At 44.3% G+C, this 23189-nt stretch overlaps 1 protein-coding gene across 2 annotated transcripts in view; it reads left to right on the forward strand.

Moving 5' to 3' along the window:
* MCTP2 (multiple C2 and transmembrane domain containing 2) overlaps positions 1 to 23189 on the forward strand; it is a 200497-nt gene that overhangs the window by 531 nt on the left and 176777 nt on the right. The window contains exons 1-2 of one of the 2 annotated variants that reach the window (XM_054694750.1): positions 16 to 200; positions 1758 to 1863. The exons of the other annotated variant lie outside the window; for it this stretch is intronic. The gene's annotated coding sequence lies outside the window, so the exon portion shown is untranslated. Of the gene's footprint in view, positions 1 to 15; positions 201 to 1757; positions 1864 to 23189 lie in introns of those variants that run through there. 2 annotated transcript variants of the gene reach the window in all.

Genomic DNA, 23189 nt, shown 5'->3' on the forward strand with positions numbered 1-23189 from the left:
GACCGGTGTGAACTTGAGGGCAGTTGAGCCAGCACGCTATTTGTTTGTTAAGCCAATGGAGCCTGGAGGGCTTGTGAAATGGCTGGGTTTCCATTAGTGGAGGAGAACGTGTGAACGAACTTTCGAACCTTGTCCGAGCGCTTCAGCGCGTCCGCGTGCTGCCCGGAGCCTCTTCTGGAAGACTCACCTGCAGCACACAGGTAAGAGTTTACAAAGAGAATCCCCGGAGAACCTGGGGATTTGAGAACATCGACACCCTGGGTGAGGAACAGACCTATTTGCATTCATTTCGCTCGAGTTCCTTTCAATGCAACACAGATTCTGTGTCCCCTGCTGAAGGGAAACCTTTAGCGAGGCAGGTGGGTGTGCTGTTTGGCAGCACAGGTGTCGCCCTGAAGGTGGGCGCTTTCCTCCCAGGTGGATGTTCAGACGTGGCTAAAGGTTTGGAACAGTGGCTCAGTGTTCTGCCCCTGTCGAACCTATTTTATCTCTGGTGATAAGCATTTAAATGCAGGTAGAATATAAATCTTGGAGGACTCACGCTCATTACCTGGTGTGTCATCCACAGTGGCAAGGCTGGATGATCAAAGCCATCCTTAAAATAAGGTGATTGAGAACCCACTCTCTGCCATGCAGCACCTAGAGTGCTTTATCTTGTTGCATAAAACATGCAAAATAGAAATTGCTCCCTTTGTGGAGAAGAGAAACGGAGGCAGGGAAGTATTCAGCAATTTGGTGACTGTAGCTGGTGGGCCTGGGGATTGAATGGGGATTTTTCTAAGTTCAGGAACCTGGTTTTTCACGGTTTCAGGCTACCTTGAGAATGGAAAAGTTCAATTCGGTGTATTTAATGGAAATTTGTATTCCTAGAGTGACCCCCGCCCTGGGGGCGGGGGGTGTTCCAAGCCGTCATCAAGAATAAAATGAACACGGTGTTTGTTCTACTTGTGTGGTTAAACCTGGACCAATCGGGGACAAGAAGATGAATAGCTATTTTTAAAATGTAAAATTGATTATGTATTTTCCTTACCTATTTTTTCAGGGCCTGATCTGTGCCAGGGGGAATCAAATGTTTACTATGCAAGTTAGTACAACTCTGTGTATTGCTCATGGAGGATCTATTGAAGTGACAGCTCATTTTTTCTGTGGCTCATGTGTTTGAACATTTCTGCTCGATTTCTTTCCATTGCTTCTAGGTGGATGGAGACCACTGTTGTCACCTCACAAAGGCCTGTGCATGGGTCTAAATCTGTAATCGTAGATGAACATTGCTGACCTTGGCTTTTAAAGATATATCTATTTTTCTTTAAATCTTTCTCTAGACGTGTAGTGAACCACAAAGTGCTTGTTTGGGAAGGAATCCTAAAATTCCTCATTTAACCTTTGAGTAAATAATCCATACAGCTCAACTGACAATTTCTGTAAGTGCACATAGGCCACAAAATTGACTTAATTAAAATTATTATACTGTATAGGAGGAGAGTAAAACTAGCCCTTAGAATTTTAAATAATATTTTCCTGACATGGAGACTACTTGCTTTTTTCAAACCTTTCTGACATTGTTGATAACTAAACACAGAATTAGAAGAGGCTCATATTTAAATTGCCCTAACGTGTTGGAGGCAGAGTTTTTGTTGTTGTTGCAGAGAGAGTTTTTTTAAAACCTGTGTTGAAAGAATCAGGTAGGATATTCTGCTTGGATTATGCTTGACAGATTATTTTTTTTAAATCTTAAATTTTTTTTTTTTTAAATATAGAAAATGAAATCATCACAGAGAAATCAACAAGACATCTTGAACCATTCTCTAGGAGCTTTTGAAATCCTGCCTAGAAGGTGTTTGCAAACGTGTACTTGACTTCAAGGTTAAGGTGTTTTCATGAAGGGGCAGGATGGGCGATGATTCTGAGAACAGTCAAATGGCCAAGGAGCAGAGTGGACAGGGCGTATGAAGCAGGGTCAGGTCCAGAGAGACCTGAAAATGAAACAATTTGGATATCCTTTTTAAGAGAAATCACATAAAGTTATTTATGAAAGTGAACCTTTTTTTAGAATGAGAATAAGAAATAATTTGCTGGAGACATGTCTCTTCTGTTGAGTTGTTTGGGTGACTGGCCAGAAACGCTTCCATGGACATGCGTCCAGACTGCAGCCTGGCTTCCCATCTCGGGGAGAGCAGGTAGCACTCCTCAGGGCCTGTGCCAGGGGAGGTGTAAGCTGATGCTTCATGGTATGAGCAGGGCTGTGGTTCTGAGAGGAAGACCTCTGAGTTGGTCTTCAAGACCCTCCAGTTTGGTTGGTTCTCCAAGGATGCCTTTGACTGCTGCTTTCGAGTTTTCACTCCATCAGTCACTACTTATTGAGGGTTTCCTGTGTTCTAGGCAGGCACCGAGTAAGCTCTGGGCCTCCTGGAGCTGATTTCAGGGATGCTGGTTCAGTGGTGTGTGTGCAGCCGGCATGGAGGCGGGGGAGCCTCCTGGAGTTCAAGCCGACTTTGGAATTGCTGGTGGAGTTCTGGGAAGGAAGGACATAGTCGGGGTGTGTGAGGGGCCGTGGAAAGCCCAGGAGGTTTGGACCAGCGTGCTCCTCCACTGAGGCCTCAGACCCTTAGTTGGTGTTTTTCAACATGTCCTTCTAAACCAGCAGCTCCCACACTCCTGAGATTTTCTCTTTAGCAATGGATGTTTTCAGCACCATGCTCCCCACCACCGACCCTGACCCTTCCAACAGGCAGCTTTAGTTGTTGCAGCTCAGCAGCAATCTGTGTTTCAGGAAACCTTCCAGGTGATTCTGGTGCATGTTAAATTTGAGAACCACTAATCTCGGCATTTAAGAGAACTCCATTATGGAGTTGGAAGGAAGGGCTCAGTGCTAATATTTCATTATTGAAATATACTAATAACCTGAATCACATCATTAGCATTTATCAAGTAGTCAGATCGTGCCAAGCTTTGTGTGTGGTTGTCACTAAGGCAGAGGTTTGGATGGCCATGGGATTGGATAAGGCCCAGCCTTCCAGGAATAGAGAGTTGAAAGGATTAGGCTTTAGGTGGTCACTGAATGATCGACTAATTATCAACTAACTGAAAAATGCAGGTGATATAACAGCTGAATAGTTGAGTGGGTTGAATAATTGCTCGATGCCATCTATGGAGCAGGCTGATTAGTGAGAAGCAGGTCGTGAGGGGAATGTGGACATTTCTCCTCTGGCTAAGGGGGGACGCGAGCGAACCTTCCAGCACCTTTGGTGTGATGGTGAAAATGGTCTATGTCCATTCATGCGTTAGACGTGGAGATGGGTTATGCATTCCCATAGGCCTTTCACCTATTCACTGGGTCCCTGGCCTGGATGGAGGTCCTGATGTGGAGAAGCAAACAAGAGCGCCGGAGCAGGTGCCAGAGGAGGACTTGCTGGGAGCTGCTTTTCAGCACTGGAGCCTGTGTCTTCATGAGGGAAAATGCGCGCCATCTCTCCTCTCAATTTGTTGTTTTTTATGATTAAAAATGCCGCCATTTCCATAGATCTTGTCTATTGTAAGTTGATTGTATCAGTTGCCTGTTACACAGACTGGCCATGCTCTTTGGCAGGTGCTGCTGTTCCATGATTAAATTTTCCATAGGATATGCTGGTGTTCTTAGGGGCTCAGAGTTATGTTCAAGTCATATTTAAAAGGTGTTAGCTGAAATAAAACTGTTCTTTTTCCCTGAATGTTTTAATCGAGCATGTTGTGTAGCACTCTGATGTGATTAAAACAGAAACCCTCTGTCCTCCTGGAGCTCAGTGGTTCACTTGTTCTGTCAAGGAAAAGGCACAGGGCCCTGTGGCCCCAGAAGGAGGAAGCAGCGTGCAGAGCTGCACTTAGCAGAAGTGTGAGCAGGGTCTCCAGCGGGGGTGGGGGGGGGCTGATACAGGACCCTCTAGGGTGGGGCTTCTGAGCTCATGAAGCTTTGGAGAGAATGGAGAGGTGGCTTTGAAGAATGGATGGATGGATGGGGGCTGAGATTCCAGGGGGGCCTGTGTTACCTTGGTCCTGAGCAGTCAGCACATGGGCGCAGTTTTGAGAGAGCTGAGGACTGATCACGGAAACTAACCAGAAAGTATTAAACTTCTCTGTGTGATTGTGACCTTGTCCAGATCCAGATGCCACCGAGGTGACAAGGCAATCACCAATCCAAACCAAACCCAGTCCACCCCAAGAACAAATAAAAAATAGCGATTTTGTGAGACTCTTCGGGAGGTGGCTGGGGGGATTATTTTTAGCCTCATGAGAGGGTTGGGGTTTGGTGTCAGACTTAGGTAACCTGTCAGTAAAGAACATTCTATTGCTTGAACCACAATGACCAACATAGTTGCTGTAATAGATGTGCTTAATATAAAAGAGTTAGAAATGTGTGTGGTGTGTGAAAGGGGCTTAGCTTTCTAGGTTTGTCGTTTGGAAATGGTGCCAGGGTCTAGCTTGCCCCCACCCCTTGCCTTCGTGGGAAGTGGGTCCAGAGCGGCTACAGGCTTGTTTACCCTCACATGGTTAGTTGGTGACAAAATCGATCAGCTGAAATATGTGCTGCACAGAAAAAGCTTCTAGAATGTTCCTGAAAGAGGCCCTGGAGTTAGCTTTCTTTGTCTTCCTGAATCTTTGCCACCTCTGTCCTTATGGGTATGTTTGTCATGCCCTGTCTCCCTGTCTCTGGTATCCTTGTCCCTGTCTCCTTGTCACTGGTATTATGCTTTGAACTTGGTAGAAATCTTTGGCAGAAGTTGCCTGCATCATGTCAGGCCTGTGCAAGCAGGTACAGATTCTCCAACATTTCTTCATTGTCTTCAATCTCAAGACAGCTGACACACAGACATTGGGCATTAGCAAAGAATGAGAAAGACAAATCTCAGGAAGGTCCTTGGTTAATATTTGAACCAGAAGACATGGCAGAATGGAGAAGGTGCATGATGGATTGCTTTTAAACACCCTGCACTATTTATGTTACCAAAAAGTGTTTGAACAGGGAGGTGTGGCCCTGATCACTAATAGCAGGTTAGTGTTTCTACGCCTCATTAACTGCTTCCTCTTCAGTTTCCAGCCTTCTGTCTGTTTCTACCTTTGTCACTGCGTGGGCAGGATGCTAAATCACTGGTTTATTGTTTAATCTGGTGTTCACTGCCCGTGTGTGCCTTTCCATCAATAGTGTTTTTTTTCTCTTTAGTGGAAGAAGTCTTTGTAGTCTCCAGGACATCCAGGCTGATCCGCTGAGTATTTCAGGTGACTGAATGTGCCAGCCACCTGACAATGGGGATCTTCTAGAAGGGGGCAGTCTCTTTTAGTGTGAGGCCTAGTCTTAGTCACTCTAACCCCCTCAGGAGCCCTGCTAGCTAGGCAGTACCCCCATTTCATAGAGAAAATGACTGAGACTTAGAGAAGCTGAGTGACTGGCCTGATGGGGTCACCCCGTCACTGGAATGTCACCTTCCCCTTCTGTTCCATTCCAACCAGTGCTGCTGCAACTGTCCCCTCTGTCTTGTTCCCATGAAGTTGTTTAACCACCAGGCTCGAGGTTCCCCCAGACCCATTCTTGCTAAGATCCCAGGAATTCCTCCACATCTGGGCTTCCAAGTACTGCTCTCTGCATTCCCAGGCTAAATGCAGAGCTGAAACTGGTCCCATGAATAGGCAGTGGCCAGGAAACCCTAGAAACCTGGGAACCCCATTCTGGAGATGGATTTGGCAGGATCTCAGTAAATAGGTGACTTTGGAGCAATGTCCTGACAGCAGATGGTGAACACACGAAGCTGGTGACTCTGAAAAGGCTTTTCTCCTTCATCTCACCCAAGTGATGCCTTAAAAGTGTAATTGTTAACAATAAATTGGTGGAGTCAGGCGAGGCGTGTTCTCATGTTTGTAAGTTGAAGAAGTATGTACAGATGTTTAAATATATATTATATTATATATAATATAATATATATTATATGTACAGATGTTTAAATATATATTATATATTTAAATATATATTATATATTATTGATGGGATATAGGTGTTTTCTGTCACTCATTCATTCATGCCTAGGAAATAGAGCCCACTTAGCAAACGGGATCTTCTGAGGGTTCAGATACAAGTGAGGTTGCTATTCTGGTGGATAGGGTCTTGAGTGGGGAAGCTGGAGTTACATTTAAACTTTCTATTTATTCTATGGGGGCTTTGGAGCTACGTCCTAGGATCCACCTTTCACGTGGACATAGAGAACGTGGCCTTGTAGAACACGCCAGCAGATGCTGGAGCCAGGTGGTTGTGGAAAGTTGGGAGGGTTTAGCTAAAGCAGCCTGAGACCAGGCCCAGCCTTGTGCCTTTGAGAGGAAATTCCTCAGTGCCATCTGCATCCATTCCAATGAGAAGCCAATCATTGTATGTTTTCCTTTTGATGTAATTTTACTGATCAATTTTAAATATCTTGTTATTTTGCTAGTTTCTCTGGTTTGTAGTAATATCTGGAGTTGTTGTTGCTTTAACAAAGCGACAAAGTCGCAAAGCAAGGCATGGAAGAGCACAGAGCAAACCCCTTCAACACGCACACGTGTGTTTACACTACATGTTGGTGCAGAGTTATATTTTTTCCTGGAAATGAGCACTAGAAGCTGCTCCTTTCTGGGGCTGGCATAGTTTGGGCTGAGTCACTTCTCATTGTGTGCCACTCTGCACAATTACAGTTTCCTAAAGGCAAACCTTTGGAAAAATACTGCCAGCGTTAATTGGGTGGTGAGCGAATAGGCTTTTTTTTGGTCTTTAAAATGTCATTTTAAAAAAGTCATCCTTGGACCTGAGAATGTTAAAAATACTTTGAATTTGTCTAACCTTTCAAAGCTTGTAAAACATCTTTGGTATTATCAGATTTTATCAGCTTCTTTGGAATGTAGAGATCTAGTCCTTTATGGCATGGCTGTTGATGTGATGAAGAAGAGAAAGTTTCCGAGTTACTGTTCACTCATTTTGCCTCTTTCCTGAAGGCCACTCTGCTGAGGTCAGTGTCAGGCAGGAGGACTTAAGAACCATCCACCATGTAAGCCAAGGTTATGGAGGCTGTCCTGTCCCTACCCTCACCGTGACCCGGTGGTTGGGCAGAGCCAGAGATGGGGCTTAGATAAACCTCAGTTCAATGTGTCATTTATAGGACTTGACCGTCTCCAAAGCTCAGGTTTGGGGAATGGAGGTGGAGATACTAATGGGGGAGGGGGGAGGGCTGTGAATATGGGTGATAATCCTGCAGATGGTCTTCAACAGACTGGAGACTCCACAAATTCCCATTAACAAAGAATAGAAGCAGTTGGCTTGGTAGGAAGTAAACCTCTGGAGGTTTGGACCGGTGCTCCCCACAAATCAGGGGAGCATTCCCCCCAAGATCAGACCCCTCTGACTGCTGAGGCTTTGTTCTCTCTTCTCATCTAAACCAGGCTACGGACAGGAGAGGCTAACTCTTGGATAGATCTTTGGTGGTGGTGTGAGAGGTCTGATAGATTTATGGAGGTGGGAATGTGTACTCGTGAAATTTACCTGGTATTTTAAAAGAGAAGAAAGAAAAAGAAAGGCAGAGTGGACTTTGGGTGGTTTTTCCCTTGTAGGGTGTACCCGTGTCGAATTGTAGTGTTGGATCACTGAATCTTCTACTAGAATATGATAAACCAAAGTGATCCCCATTTTTAAAAAGAGAATAACTGGGCCTCCCTGGTGGCGAAAGGGGTTAAGCATCGCACTATGAAGTAATCCACAGCCTCTGCAGTGCAAGTTTGATCCCCAGCCGGCCAGGGAGAAACCCACATGGCAAGGCAGACATTTCCTGTCTCTTCCGCTGCTCCCCACAGCAGTGTACTTTGGTCCATCTGCCTGTTCTGTTTCCCCACTCTGCTCTGGTGAATCCTATCACCCCCAGCATCTCTGGCCTGTACCCCAGCTCTTGCATGCATAAAGAAATACATCTTTAAAAAAAAAGAATAGAAAAGGATAAGCATGAGTAAGAGCTGGCTCTAAATTACAGTGTTAAAAAAACTAACTGGCCTTACCTTTTGGGGGCTTAAAATTCTCTAATTCAGTTTATTTCATTGAACTTGAGGCTGCCCTTTTTAAAGATGAAAAAAGCAACAAAGCCCTCCTTTTTTTTTTTTTTAAACAAAAGGAAACTTTAGATTTTTACTTTCACTTTTAAGGTATTTTTCCCTTTTGCATTTTTAAGTCAGTCCTGCGGTTAGAAGGCCGGTATTGGACATGCACACATCCTATTGATTGTGCTGGATTTAGCGTTTTCTTGGTGATTACTGTAAAGCTGATGAAAGCCCAGCCGCCCTTGGGGGAAATCTGGCAGTGTTTTCTAAATATATATGGACAACAGAATACCGTGGGAGGCTGACTTTGGAAGGTGAAACCCAATCAATGCCCCTCCTGGGTTCACCAGCCTACGTTTCTGATTGAAAAAAATGAGGTATTGATTAGTTCCAGCTTTGTGTTTAAATAGGGCAACAGAGAAAATAAAAGGGGTTCCAAGTTCCAAAGAGCTAATCTCCTTGGAGAGTCAGGACCCATCTTGGCAAACAGATTACACATCTTGGCCTCATGGGAGCAGAGAATGTGAAAGGCAGGTGAGCTCTGTTTAGGTGGAGGCAGAGGAAGAATGTGATCCAACATGGAAAGATGTGGAAGTGACCCTCCAAGTCTGGTGGGGGTCACCAGGAAGAGAGCAGCACTGTTCCTCTCAGTCCCCCCAACGGTATGTGGCCACCTGGAACTTTGCTGAGGAACCTTTTCTTATGTTGCACATTTTAGGACTGAAAATTGTGAAACAGGAAATGATGTGGCAGAGACTGAAGGGTAAGGTGGCACAGTGATCAAGAAAATAGAGTTGAGCTCTGAGATCCCATTAGCTGTGCAACACCAGCCAATCTCCTTACGCCTTCTGTGCCTCAGTTTACCCATCTGTGAAATAAATCTGAACAGTAGCTAGTTTAGAAGGTAATAGGATTGAATGACAAGCTGCCAAGAGGGCTTCATACATGATGCCCGAAGAGTCTAATGCTAATAGGAGCAGCTGCTGAGGATGCTGTTGCTTTGTGACATTGGTGGTGGTGAGGCTCAGTTTAGCTTGAAAGAACTGTCCCATGTCCCGTGTGCCTATCTCAAGAGAGCCTACTGGCTGCTTCATATTTCAAAACTCTTTGCAGTATTTCAGTTCAGCAGGAAGATTTGTTCAGAGGTTTCCGGTTGCCCCAAGCTTTTTCTTAGTGGATAAAATGAGTCGCAAAACTCATGGGATGATAGGGGCCTCCCTCGTGGTGCAAGGGGTTAAGTCTCAGCACTATGAAGCTATCTGCAGCCACTGCAGCATGAGTTCGATCCCCGGCCAGGGAGGTGACCCACATGGCACAGCAGACCTCTCCTGTCTCTCCTGCTGCTCCCCTCAGCAATGTGTTTCAGTCAGTCTGCCTGTTCTGCTCCCCGCTCTGTCTCTGGTGAATCCTCTTACCCCCCACACCTCTGGTCTGTACCCCAGTTTTTGTATGAATAAATAAATAATTCTTTAAAAAAATAAAGAAAATTAAAAAAAAAGAAAAATGGGAAAATTCGTCTGGCAATGGAGGCTCTTAGCTGCTGTCTGCTCCATGGAGAAGACTGGCATTGATGGTCTCAGAGTGGTGGGGCGGGAAGGGATCGATGTAACCTTTTTAAAAGATAGACAGTTTTCATATTGATAATAGTGGTCCTTACCTTTTCATTTGAGAGATGCTGCTATAATGGAATGCCTTCTAAATACTAACATGTGCTGTCTACATTCTGGTAGATTGCAAGTAACTCCTTTGGATGTTTTGAGTCCAGCAGTTCTGGATCTGAACAAATGCAGTTTTCATGCATCCCTGACAGGCTTAGAAATAAATTCTTCACATATAAGTATTTCACACGAGTAGGAAATAGCCGCTCATCTGTATTTTTAACATCTTTCTTAACTCACAGATAAGGAAAGGCTTGGGGTATGTGTGAATATTCATTTAAACTCATTTATGGCAATTTCCCTCATTTGCTTCAAATACTTAGATCAGTTTTGAGTTGCTCAAATGCATATAAGTAAGTTCCCTATGAATGGCTTGGAGATCTCACCTGTGGCCTTATGTTGGGGGTACCCATGTCTGCAGGGTCTTCCGGATGGAAAAGCGTCTCCATGGACCAAAATGCAGATGCGGGTGGGAAAGAGGGAACAGAGGGTCAGGCTTGAAGACCCCTGATGTAATCATGTGGGAGCTTCTGTTCTCTGTTGACATTTTGAAGATCAGTTCTGGGGCTTCATTCTATGGTAGAGTGAACTGTCAACTGGTTGGTTGTGACTTTGTAAAGGCGAGAAGAGTGGGTTGTCCTATTGAGAAAGGATTGGGAAAACCAGAGGGGAGAGTGCTCCGTCCTCGTCAGGCTACCCCCGGCCTCTGGTGAGGCTGGGTCAGGGCTGGAGGCCTGCATGCTGGTGTTATGTTAGACCTGATAGTTCTGAACCCCCTGGAAATGAGGGGCCTCTCCAGAGGCAGGGCTTCACTGGGGAGCCTTCCTCCTTGCACACACCCCACATCACCTGAACTTTGCAACCCGCGAGAGCTCCTTCCATCTTTACTTGCCGACTGCCCTGGCCAGCTTGGTGATCCAAGAGCTTGCCTTAATTTTCCTTCATGCCTGGAGTATATGTAATTTCACTGGATGCTTTTAGTTTTCTGTAAATGATGCAGTGACTTGTCTTATTTACACTCTGACAAGATTCTGACCACTTGTGTCAAGATACCTAATGGAAACTAGTTTTCTCTTCTTTCAGCCTTACTCTTTTTGACCACGGATTATTTTGAGGCTTGTTCTATCATTTATGAAATTTAAATTGTTTTGTGTATTTGCAGAAAATGAATGGAAGAAGCTGGTGCGGCTTTGGGAAAGTTCAAGTGGCTGTATCAGGAACTCTTTGTGTTCTGTAAGGGATGGCTAGGCTCCGTTGCTGTGGCTGGAATTGCTTCTCTGTACATACGCTTTAATACATGAAGCCAAAGTACAGGTCAGGACAATTTGGTTCCTTCAGAAAAGAAAGGGGGGCCTCCCTGGGTGGCACAGCAGTTGAGCGCCAGACTGTGAAGCTGCCCGTCAGCCTCTGCAGTTGCTGGTTCAATCCCCGGCCGCAGGCGAGGGTTCCACATGGTGCGCCGGACCTCTCCTGCCACACCCGCTGCTCCCCTCAGCAGTGTATTTTGTTGGTCTGCCTGTTCTGCTCCCCGCTCTGGCTCTGGTGAATCCTCTCACCCTCCCGTGCTTCTGACTGTACCCAGTGCTTGTATAAATAAATAAATAAATAAATGTTAAAAAAAAAAAAAAAAAAAGAAAAGAAAGGGGGTGGGGTAATACCAAATGACAACTCTCTAGAAAAGCAGAAATTTACCAAGTAGACTATTAAACCCACACTTAGATGTCATTCAAGCGCTTGTATTGTGTGTAGATAATTGTCATACAGGCTGTTTTCCCTCTGGAAGCTTCTGTTCTACCCTGAAGTAATGAGCACAAAAACATTTTATTGCCAATAAGTAGGAATTCTAGCAACCTAGTAATGAAACTGATGAATTAGATGTCTGTGTGATCCTCCCCACCCCCATGTGTCTGTACCATGGGAGTGAAGTGATTGATTCATTTTTAATAATTTATTTTTAGAATATTAAATTCTAGAGCAGTAGATGTGGACTTTTATCTATTGACTGTTGGACAAGTATTGGACATGTCATGCTTTGAGTTGTCAAGGATTCTTGAGTTGATCTAAGTAAGAGACATCAAAGAACACTCTCGGTTTTTCCAAAATGTGTTCTGCGTTTCTGATATGAGTTTCAAGACAGAGATGGCAAATAACTGGCATCAAGCCCCTGCTCTCATTTCCAGAGCCCAGGGCGTATGTTCCTGCTGATGATGTCACATTCCCCACTGAGCTTGAGAATCCTTTGCAATAATAGCCCTTCAGGCAGCTGCTGTCATTGATCTGCCCTGGCTATCAAATCATGTTGCCTCCAAGACTGTTCTCCACTGAGCTTTGCCTTTGTGTTGGGAGCAAGCATGTGCACACACAGCCACACACAAACACACACACAATGTCACAGCACACATTCATTGTATTTTGCATGTAATTTATAAAGCAGACAGGATTTTGTCAATAATGGATTAAAACTTTAAACATTTTTTTTAAAAGCAAATATTATCTGCCTTCAAGAAATGAATCATTGGGCCTCCCTGGTGGTGCAGCGGTTGAGTGTTGGGTTGCGAAGCTGCCCGCAGCCTCTGCAGCGCTGGTTCGATCCCCGGCTGCTCCCCGGCCACCGGAGGAGGGTCCCGCATGGCGCGCAGACCTCTCCTGCCACCCGCTGCTCCCCTCAGCAGTGTACTTCAGTCCTTCTGCCTGCTCTGCTCCCCGCTCTGGCTCTGGTGAATTCTCTCACCCTCCCGCGCTTCTGACTGTACCCAGTGCTTGTATAAAAAAAAAAAAAAAAAAAAAGAAATGAATCATTAAACAGATTTTCTGTTTCAGGTCTGGTCCATCATTGTACAGAGATGTAGACATAGTTGAGGTCTGATTTTGTAGGTTTGTGTGTTTTCCACTTAAAATTGTATCATAAATCATTTTGTAGGTGGCTACATAGCATCTGAGAATTAATAATTAATGGCAGCACTAATTAAGATTAGTGGGTCTTACTTCTGTTCATGATGTGTGAGTATCTCTGTGAATACATCACTGAAATATATGCGTCCGGTATTAATTTCCCCAGGCTTATCATTCATTTCCATTTCCATTAATGTGATTATCACCTTGTGCAAACTGGGAGAGATGTTGTATTCTTCACATGTGGTCCTGGGGTAATTGAAAATTTTGCACAGGGAGCATGTATTGAGAGTTAGTCTAGAAATGTATGGACTCGGTATTTTTATATGTATTTCTTTATTATATGCTAACTCTAAATCCACATTAAGGCAAATCCCTGCACTCACCAAAGAGCCAACACCATGGTTCTTGAAAACACATTTATCTAAGTGAATTTATACCTTTCTATGGAGATTGATGATTCTGTATTTTCCTTTTATTAGCTCGGTGAGGGCCTTCGTACCTTGGCTGTATTAAATGACATGAGCTCTACAAAGGGAAATCACTCAGAAAGCAATCATAAAATTAAGAGGAAAGTGACCTGAAATAATGCATTTTGATTTTTTATGCTTTCCTATAGAAACCAGCATGAAGAGCTGAAGATAGTGGAATCGACAAGCCCTAACTCAACAATTTTAGTACAGAAATGATCCATTCTGGGAAAATCACTGTTTCTGTTGTATTCTGAGATGTCAATTGACAGTGAGTGTTGATAGAGTTAGAGGCAGGAGAAAATATCCTCAGAGTCAAGTTTTAGTGGAGATCATATTCAAATGAGAAGCAATACCTCGATAGTTACATAGGGACAGAAGGAAGAAGATTGTGAGAAGCGAGTTATAATGAGAGCCGTGGGATGGTTTTAATTTGATTGCCAGTGTATGAAAATGTGGGCATTGAATTTGGACATATGGGTGAGGAGCCTCTCTTGAAAATCCAGGGTGAGGTCACCTGCAGGCCTGTCCCGCAGGAAGCTGTGGACAGGGGACTCTGGCCCTCCAGGGAGCCCTGGTGCTCTAGCTGCCTCCACCCTCATCAGCCACCTTCTTTCAATGGGCACAGCTCAGGGGATTTTTTTGTCTGGCATCGGTGGCCCCTGAGGTTTGACCCTGCTGTAGAAATAGAAATGCCTTATTTTACCAAATACATTCTCTTAAATGTCCCATTATCCATCCATATATTCATGCCTACTTGACTTACGACTCAGTTTTATAACTTATTTACTTTTTTAAAATGATGGCAAGACACACATAACATGAAATTCCCCCTTCAATCATTTTTTGAGTGTATGATTCAGTGTCAGTAAGGATATTCCCATTGCCGTGCCAGCCTCGCCACCACCCTTCTCCAGAACTTTGTCCTCTTGCGAAACTGAAATTTTGCCCATTAAATAACCTTTTTTCTTGCAAGACTGAAATTCATTTATCTTTTCCCTTTTTTTTTTTTTTAAGATTTATTTATTTATGCATAGGCTAGAGGTGCGGGAGGGTGAGAGGATTCACCAGAGACAGAGTGGGGAACAGAACAGGCAGACAGACTGAAAGCACTGCTGAGGGCAGCAGCGGGCGAGACAGGAGAGGTCTGCCACACCATGTGGGTATCTCCGTGGCTGGCCAGGATTGAACCCACACTGCAGAGGCTGCTGGCAGCTTCACAGCACTGCGCTCAACTGCCTGCGCCCCCAGGGAGTCCCCTATCTTTTCCCTTCTGACTTATTTCCAGCTCCATCCATGTTGCCTCAAATGGCATGAGTTCATCTTTTTTGATCGCTGAGTAATATTCCATTGTGTATATACACTGCATTTTTTTTGATGCACTCATCTGTTTTGGGCACTTAAGTTGTTTCCATAATTTAAATACAGTAAATAATGCTGCAGTAAACATGGGAGTTTAAGTTTCCTTTTTGGATTAGTGTTTATGAATTTTTGGGGTAGGTGCCTAGGAGTGGAATTACTGGGTTGGATGGCAGATCCAAATTTAATGTTTTCAGACACCTCCATAGTGTCTGTTTGCAGTGTGATTGTCTTCTTTGGAGAGGTGTCTGTTTAATTCTGCCATGTTTTGATTGGGTTATTTGTTTTTTGTAGAATTTTATGTGTTCCTTGTATATCTTTGAGATCAGTTCTTTGTCATATGTATGGGGACGCAACCATTTTCTCTGATTCAGTAGGGTGTCTTTCTGTTTTAGTGATGGTTTCTTTCACTGTACAGAAGTTTTTTGTTTGATGGATTCCCAGTTGTTTATATTCCTCTGCCTCTCTCAACTTCCTTGATCCTACTCTCTTTGCCTCCCTAAATCTCTTGTACCTCCTTGGCCTGTGTTCCTCAGTTTTTATTATGAGATCCTTTTTTTCTGTGCTGCCACTTAAAGTCAGATCACTTAAAGAGATCACTGTGGTTCTGCCTAATCTTCTCTTTACACACTCGCTTTGGTAGGGGGGAGGGTTCCCATCTCCCTGATTTCTATCACAGACGTCATTCCTAGACTTAAAGCCTAAACATCCAGCTATGCTGTCATCTGTCTCCATTTTGACAACGTATCAGTCCTTCTAGCTGAGCGGATCTAGCTTCAGACCCATCTTTTCTTCTGTATTTTGGATTTTCTTCTGGATTTTGCTCCCATTTTCCCATGTTTCTAGATCTTTCCAATGGGTTCCCTGCTGCCCATCTAGAAAAATTAAACATCTGTCTGCATCACCTCACTTTTACCCTCCCAATGCATATAATCGATTGATTTCATACTTCAACTTCTCAGTCAGTCTCCACATTTCCATTCTAATATTTCCTTGGTCTAGACCCTTCACAGGATGGGTTGATGCATTGCCTCCATTCCCATTGCCATATTTCTTAGCACCTCCTAGGTCATCTATACCATGCCGTCCTGGGGTTGCTTGGTCTGTTACTCCATTGAACTCTGAGTGGCTCAGAGGAATGAATGTGTATATGTTAGCCCTTGAGTCAGTGCCTAGGGAAAAGCATCATTGCCTCATTACCAGTGCACTCCAGTTTAAGAAAAAAAGAACAAATTAAAGAGACGAGCAGTAAGATAGTTTCAGGTCTTTTCAGGTCACAAATCTAAGTTTGTTGCAAAAATTCATAGAGTTGAAACAACTAAATTCACAAAATGGAAAAAGAAAGTTTTCTCATCAACTTACACAAAAATCTGGTGTTGTTAGAGCTCACTGGCCGGTTGAAACCAACATCTGCTTTGAACGTAGCTCTTTATGCTCCAGAGAACTCTGTTTACTTTCACCTTCAATGAGTCAAACTTCAAACTGAGTCAGTCAAGGCTGTCCATGCTTGGACAAACAGGATGCGGCGCGGTGGGCAGCTTTGAGTACTTCCATGGTGGACTCACGGTGAGAGCACATGTTTGCTTTATCATGTTTTGATGTTCGTGCAGTTCCTTTCTAATTGCTTCTGTTTATTTTTGCTACTTATTTCATGGGGTATTTAGATCCCATCACTTTTAAATTAATTTTTGTAATTTTCTGTAGTGTTTCCCACTTGAATGCACCAATAATTTTAATTGAGTCTCTGAGTTTTTAAATTTTTATTTTAGAATTTTGATTGATTGACTCAGAAGAGAAATGCGGTGAGTCCCCAGGTGGGGATGGGAATGTAGCCTAAGGGAGAAGCGACAGAGAAGCTGGTTTGAATTCTGGCACTGCCTGGTTAATACTCTTTGTCCTTAACATCACAGATCTAATCTGAGTTGTTTTTCCCACTTCTGGGAGGACAGGACTCAGAGAAAGAACTCTTAGGCAGAAAGTGTCATAGTCACCACACGATGAGGGGTTGCAGTCCCTAAACTGTTGACCCACTTGACTTGGAACAAATATCATCTATGCCTGTTTCCTTGAGGTAATTATTTCATATGTGGGTGGAACTGAGCTCAACATAACTCCCATACAAATGTTCAGAAAGCACAGATCTTACATTCTGATGACTCCTTAGCTGTGGGCATATTTGTTGAATGAATGAATTTACTTAAATACTTGTCCCTAGGAGAATGTTCATTTGTCATTAACTACAAACTTTTATGAGTGATTCATTTAGAAATGAATGACTTCACAAGAGAGAATTTTCAAACTCTTGGCTTGTGATCTAAACTATGGCACTGTGTTATTTCTCTACAGTTTTCAGGTGGGTTCAATCTGGTATTTTTATACAAGATACACTATGCTTGGGAAAGGTCAGTGAATGTGGTGCCAGCTTTGACAGAAATGATATTTATGAAAATGTAATTTTTTAGTCGTCTGCTGTTGGGAGATCAGACATATTCTTCCTCCTTTTCCTGGAGACTAAATTCAGCAGATGACATAGATGAAAAAACTTAAAAAGTAGTCCCTAAGCTTCTGCTCTTATAGCTTCATATTAATTTTCCCGGTGAGATGGTCCATTGAGGGTGAGGACTGGTCACAGAAATGACTCCTTTGGGAGACTGCTGGATTTTAAATTTAGTCAGCCAGGTAGGTCCCTTGCAGACCACCAGAGAAACAAGAGTAGATGCATTTTGCATTTGTTACTATTTCTTGTAGAGAAAGGGTTTTCTTCTCGGTATCACCGATACGTTAAGTCTTGGCAACCATTTAAATATAGATGGCTAGAAAATTGACTTGATTTTTTAAGTTTTATTTATTTGTCACATGTGACCCATACATGTTTTAGTAATAATTTATTTGTAACTGTCTTCCCTGAATTATGATCCACCCTGTTTAGAAAAAAAGCTCAAGAACATATGTGTGCTACAACAAAGGGGTTTGGCCTGGGGTGTTTGTTAGCAGGGAATGTCTAAGGGCTCTGGGCTTATGCTGGACCATTTCTTTTTTTAGAGATTTGTTCGCTTATGCATACAAGAGCTGGGGTGCAGGCCAGAGGCATGTAGGGGCAGGGTGAGAGGTTTCACCGGAGACAGAGTGGGGAATAGAATAGGCAGGTCTACTGAAATACACTGCTGAGGGGAGCAGTGGGGAGATAGGAGAGGTCTGCTGTGCCCTTGGGTTACCTCCCTGGCCTGGGATTGAACTTGTGCTGCAGAGGCTGTCGATAGCTTCATAGTGCTGTGCTTTTTAACCCCTTGTGCCATGAGGGAGGCCTCCATTATGGACAGCTTTTTTTTTTAAATTTTTATTTATTTTTATATTCCTCATACAATCGCAACCCCCTGATTTTGACCCCGATCCCTCCTTTCCCCGCCCGCCCCCACCCAAAGTGTGTCTCTGGTTCATAGTTTTTTGTTGATTTTGATTTTTTTCTTTCTTATAGTTATTCTTTTTCCTGGTTCCTTATTTAGGTTTTCTAGATTCCTGCTATGAATGAGACCATCTGGTATTTTTCTTTTTCTTTCTGGCTTATTTCGCTGAGCATGATCCCTTCCAGCGCCATCCATGTTGCTGCAAATTGCATGTGTTTATCTTTTTTGAATGCTGAGTAATATTCCATGGTGTATATGGGCCACATCTTCTTGATCCACTCATCTATTTTTGGGCATTTGGGTTGTTTCCAAAGCTTAGCTATTGTAAACAGTGCTGCTATAAACATAGGGGTGCAGGTGCTCTTTGGAATTAATGTTTCTGTGTCCTTTGGGTAAATACCTAGGAGTGGAATTGCTGGATCCTATGGAAGCTCTATCTTTAGTAGGTTGAGGAATCTCCACACAGCTTTCTATGGTGGTTGGACCAGTTTGCACTCCCACCAGCAGTGCAGGAGAGTTCCTTTTTCTCCACAACCTCGCCAATATTTGTTGTTGCTAGTTTTTTTAACGCGTGCCATTCTCACTGGTATGAGATGGTATCTCATGGTAGTTTTGATTTGCATTTCCCTGATTGCAAGTGACGCTGAACATTTTTTCATGTGCCTGGTGGCCATTTGTATTTCTTCTTTGGAGAAGTTTCTTTTTAGCTCCTCTGTCCATTTTTTGACTGGATTATTTTCTTTGTTGTTGTTGAGTCTCATCAGCTCTTTGTAGATTTTTTGTGATCAGTCCTTTATCATTAGTGTTGGGTGCAAAAATTTTCTCCCAGTCGGTGGGGTTTCTCTTTATTTTGGTTACTGTCTCTTTTGCTGTGCAGAAGCTCTTTAATTTGATGTAGTCCCAGCTGTTGATCTTTGCCTTCACTATCACTGCTTTGGGTGATGTGTCTGTAAAGATGTCTTTGAGGTGTATGTCATGTAGTGTTTCACCTATATTTCCTTCTATGTATTTTATGGTTTCAGGCCTTATGTCTAGTTCCTTAATCCATTTTGAGTTGGTTTTTGTGCGTGGTGTGAGGTAGTAGTCAAGCTTCATTCTTTTGCATGTAGTGACCCAGTTTTCCCAGCACCATTTATTGAACAAACTTTTTTTATTCCAGTGCATATTCTCTTTGCTCCTTTGTCAAAGATTACTTGACCATAAATCTGTGGGTTTATTTCTGGGTTTTCTATTTGGTTCCATTGGTCCCATTATGGACAGTTTTAAGGAAGAACTGGGTGTGGCGGAAGCTGGGACCAGTCCTAGGGACCCCCTGAAGCCAGGGTAGTTTCACGATAGGGTATCCCAGTAATCTCTGTTCAGGAGGCATGAGCAGCTGGGCAAGTCAGGAGAGCTGGCATGAAAGAGATGATTATTTGCCCCCAGAGGGTCAATATGCTGTTGGCAGCAAAGGCCAGGCTTGGGAAACGTCTCTTCCTCCCCTTGCAGGGACTTTTCTCTCAGTTAGGACATCACGGTGCCTTCCACAGTGATGGCTTTTGTTTTCTCAAATATCCCATGAAGACTTTTATCTCTTACTCATGGCCATATTCCAGTGTCCAGAACAATCTTGACCTTTGGGAGCAACGAAATCCATCGATCCAGCCCCCAAGTCTGTTGAGGGATCATAACTTTGCTTCATGACGAACTTAACTTTGCCCTTGAGCGCTTCACCTACCCAGCAGGCTGCTTTCAGACAGAAATAAAGTCCCTGCAATGCTGTAAAAATCGCACATGTTGCTTGGAGGGGGAGCCTCATCTGCTCCAAGCACATCTCGGGAAGGTCGGCCCTCAAGGGCATGGTGTCTTTTTGGTGTGTTGCTTAGTGAAGTCAGGGACTTGATTTTATGAAGGAAGTGTGACTTTCCTGTGTTCTTATTTCCTGTGTGGACTCTATAGGTGAAGGGGTAATGTAAGATGTGGTGTGTAGTGTGTGGTACCTCCAGCTGTGCTGTAGAAATCTGAATAACCAGAACACTAAAAATAAAACAAAAACAAAAACAAATAGCACACCCAGAACCTTTGATCTGGTATACCTAGATGCTCTCAGTCCTCTGACACCAGATCTGCTGGGACAGGTCCCCCAAGGCTGCCAGTAGGATCCATGAAATCCACAACAGATTGAACATCCTCTGACCAACTACATCGCCCTTCCCTCAGATGGTGATGTGCCGTCCAGCTCCCTGAGGTCAGAATCTGAGGTCTTTGTGGGCTGAAGTGCCTCCTCTGACATTTCCTCACACAGCACTTTAGATGCTGTGGGTCTGGCTTCTGAACCTCTTTCCTCTTCCTGGAATTTAGGGAACATGCTTTTGGCCGCGGGACTCTGCCTAGACTCTTCCCTCTGTCTGGACTCCTCAAATTGCCAGTGTTTCTGCTTCCTGTCACTGAGGAGTCTGCTCAGATGTGACTCCTCTCTGAAATGGCTCCACCACATGGCATGTGAGCACCCCCTGAACCCCAAACTTGGAGAGTGCAGGACGCTACTGCATTTGACCTCTGAGTTGTTGAATGTGGAACAGGCTGGGTCAGGCTTGGAGCGCTGGCTGATCCAGGATGTCCCTTCCCAGGAGGAGCTTTCTGAGTGTCTGACAGGACAGACTTAACTCAACCCATCCCCCAACAAAAAGCTGTTTGTTTTTGAAAACGTCATCATTGCCACTCTCTCTTGGTCATCTCTGTATTTTGACCTATCACTGTGCTCTGGTCTCATGGGGGTTTCTCCTGGACATCATCACGTAAAATGCACTTAAGTTGGTTTCTGTTTCTACCTTTCATTGTGTTGCATCTCAGGAGTTTTAACCCTCTCGTGTTAATACTGATGCTGCAGCTAAATCAGGTTCAATGCACCAAATTTCTCTAACTCCACTTTTAGTCCATGCATTTATTTTGAAATTGAGGGTTTGAATAGCTGCTCTAATAATGAGTGAGACCTCTCTCAAAAGAGATGTAAATCTTTTTTTCCCTCTACCTCCGCCCATCACCTGGGTCCACGGAAAGACATCTGCATCAGCTTGTGAAAATGCAAATGATAGGGATAGACCTGCAGAAGCAGAAGGAAGCCGTGCACAGTGTGGCTTGTGAATGTGTGCCTCAGCTCTAGACGGGGAGATCATTTGTTGAAATTAACACTTAATGAATTTCCTACGAGAAACACCCTCTTTGGCAGAGGTGACAGAACTATTTACTGAAAACACTATTTAAATCACACATCAAAACACAAAACAAAACACACTTCTTGCTGATTTCAGCTAGTCTGGCTCACATTATTGTTACCTGAACCTCCTTTCAGAAAGAAGAGATGCTGCTCTGAAAATAGTCCTTGCCTAAAGCGAAAGCACCAATTCTTTTCTTAGCATTGTAGTGGGTTTTTTTTTTTCCCCCTGCAGATTAAAGGATTCAATTGTTCGGGTGCTTTAGAAAGGCCTTCTCTGTGTGCTTTTGATCACACACCTATCAGCAGCCACTTTCTGAGGAGGCACACCCAGTATAAGGTCATATATTTACTTATAAATTATGCACATATTCTGTGGTCCCGATCTCGATAAAACATACACAAAAATAGAAATGAAAAGGACACTTAGAGCTGTCTGGAAGTTCCAGAACCTTCTTTGCTCACCTATGGCTACCTGGACCCTCCCTGGGGCATTCTCAGTCCACTCTGGGGACTCCACCTACAACCCCCAAACTAGAACACATCATGTATTTGCAGGATCCTGGTTAAAAGTGTTTAATGGGAAGGTGCCCAAACTCTGCACAGGGAGGCTGGAAGGAGAATAATTTGCGGAAGGTCCTGAAAGCAACTCAGTGACTCTTTACTCTCTGCCTTCAGAGCGAGCATGTGCAGGCCCAGCGGGCACCTGGGGCAGGGTGGCGGAAGCAGAGCCGCTGAGCTGTGGCAATTTCTGCAGCTGTCACTGTCTCCTAGACCTCTTGTCCAGTCTTTCAGAATTCAAACACTTCTGAAAACGCAAAGCATTCTGAAAAAACTTATTGGACAGCAAACGCTGAACTCTCTCGAAGCTGTGTGAGCTGTTTATCGCAGCTGAAGTGGATCCGCCTGCCTTTGGCGATGGCCTACTGACCCCAGCGCCGGTCAGGCCGGGAGAGCATAGGCAGGACTACTTTTCTGAAAGCTTAAATTTTGAATTCCAGAGCAAACCCAGTCCCAGGTTTTCATAAGGAAAGGGAGAAATTTGCTGTTCTTGCTCCCACTTTGAGGACTGAATTGCTTCTTAGCTCATGCACTCGCCAGATGACCATTGTTTTTCTACATTAAAGTGCCATCGTTTTACATCCTTGTTAGTGTTTTGACATAATAGGGTCCCCCCTCAGGGGTGGTCACTGAAATGCTTGCTCCACCCAGCGCCCTTAGTCTGTCTATACACCCCATCTCATCCTTGCAGCCCCTCTTGCCTCAGCTCTGTGGTCAGCTTCAGGGGTTACTTGTAAGTCTGCGGAAGGCCATTTCTGTGAAGGGTGACGCTTTTGGGGGTTCTTGATTATTTCTAGAGACTAACTCAAGTCTCTGGCAGAGAAATGAGTACCTCAGCTCTGTGGTCAGCTTCAGGGGTTACTTGGAAGTCTGAGGTAGACCATTTCTGTGAAGTCTTAGGCTTTTGGGGACTCTTGATTATTTCTAGAGATTAACATAAGCCTCTGGCAAAGAAAAGAGTACACCTGTCCTCCTGTGCCACTGTGCCCATGCTGCCACTTCAGCCACGGGGGCCTGGGTGTTCCTGAGGCTGGCGCCTCCTCACCACCAGGCGCTAGCTCTTCCCAGGGCCATGCACCTGGCCCTCTGACTGCTCATTGCTTTCCCTTCCTCAGCCCCTCTCCTCTATGGCAATTCTCCAGCTAAGTCACTGGCTTTATCACAGGAATCTGTGAACGACCTTACCTCCACCTTGCTCTGGGTTCCCCTTTGTGGAGTCCGGCTCCCACCCTCCATTTCTGCTTTCTCTGCTCACAGAGCCTTAACAGGTTCTGGTCACTGAGCACGATGGTGGAGATGAATCTGTGTGAAAGTTCCTCTATAACTCAGAACCCACTGGACTTCTTCAATGTATGTGTTTAATTCTAGAATATTCCACCATCTCTTTGTCCTTCCTTCCCCAGCTGCAGTCTGCCCTGGAAACCAGGCCCAGTCAGCATTCCCGCTGCTCAGCTGTTGGCCTTCTGGTCACAGTGCTCCCATGGACAGTGGCCATGCTTTGCAGAGGGTGCTTCCAACCTTCTTTTCCTTCTGTTGCTGCTCAGGGAGAGGACCCTTGGTCCGATCCTCCCTTCTA

Source organism: Talpa occidentalis, unplaced genomic scaffold (genome assembly GCF_014898055.3).
Source record: "Talpa occidentalis isolate TD23 unplaced genomic scaffold, MPIMG_talOcc4v2.1 talOcc4.14, whole genome shotgun sequence".
Lineage (NCBI taxonomy): Eukaryota > Metazoa > Chordata > Mammalia > Eulipotyphla > Talpidae > Talpa > Talpa occidentalis.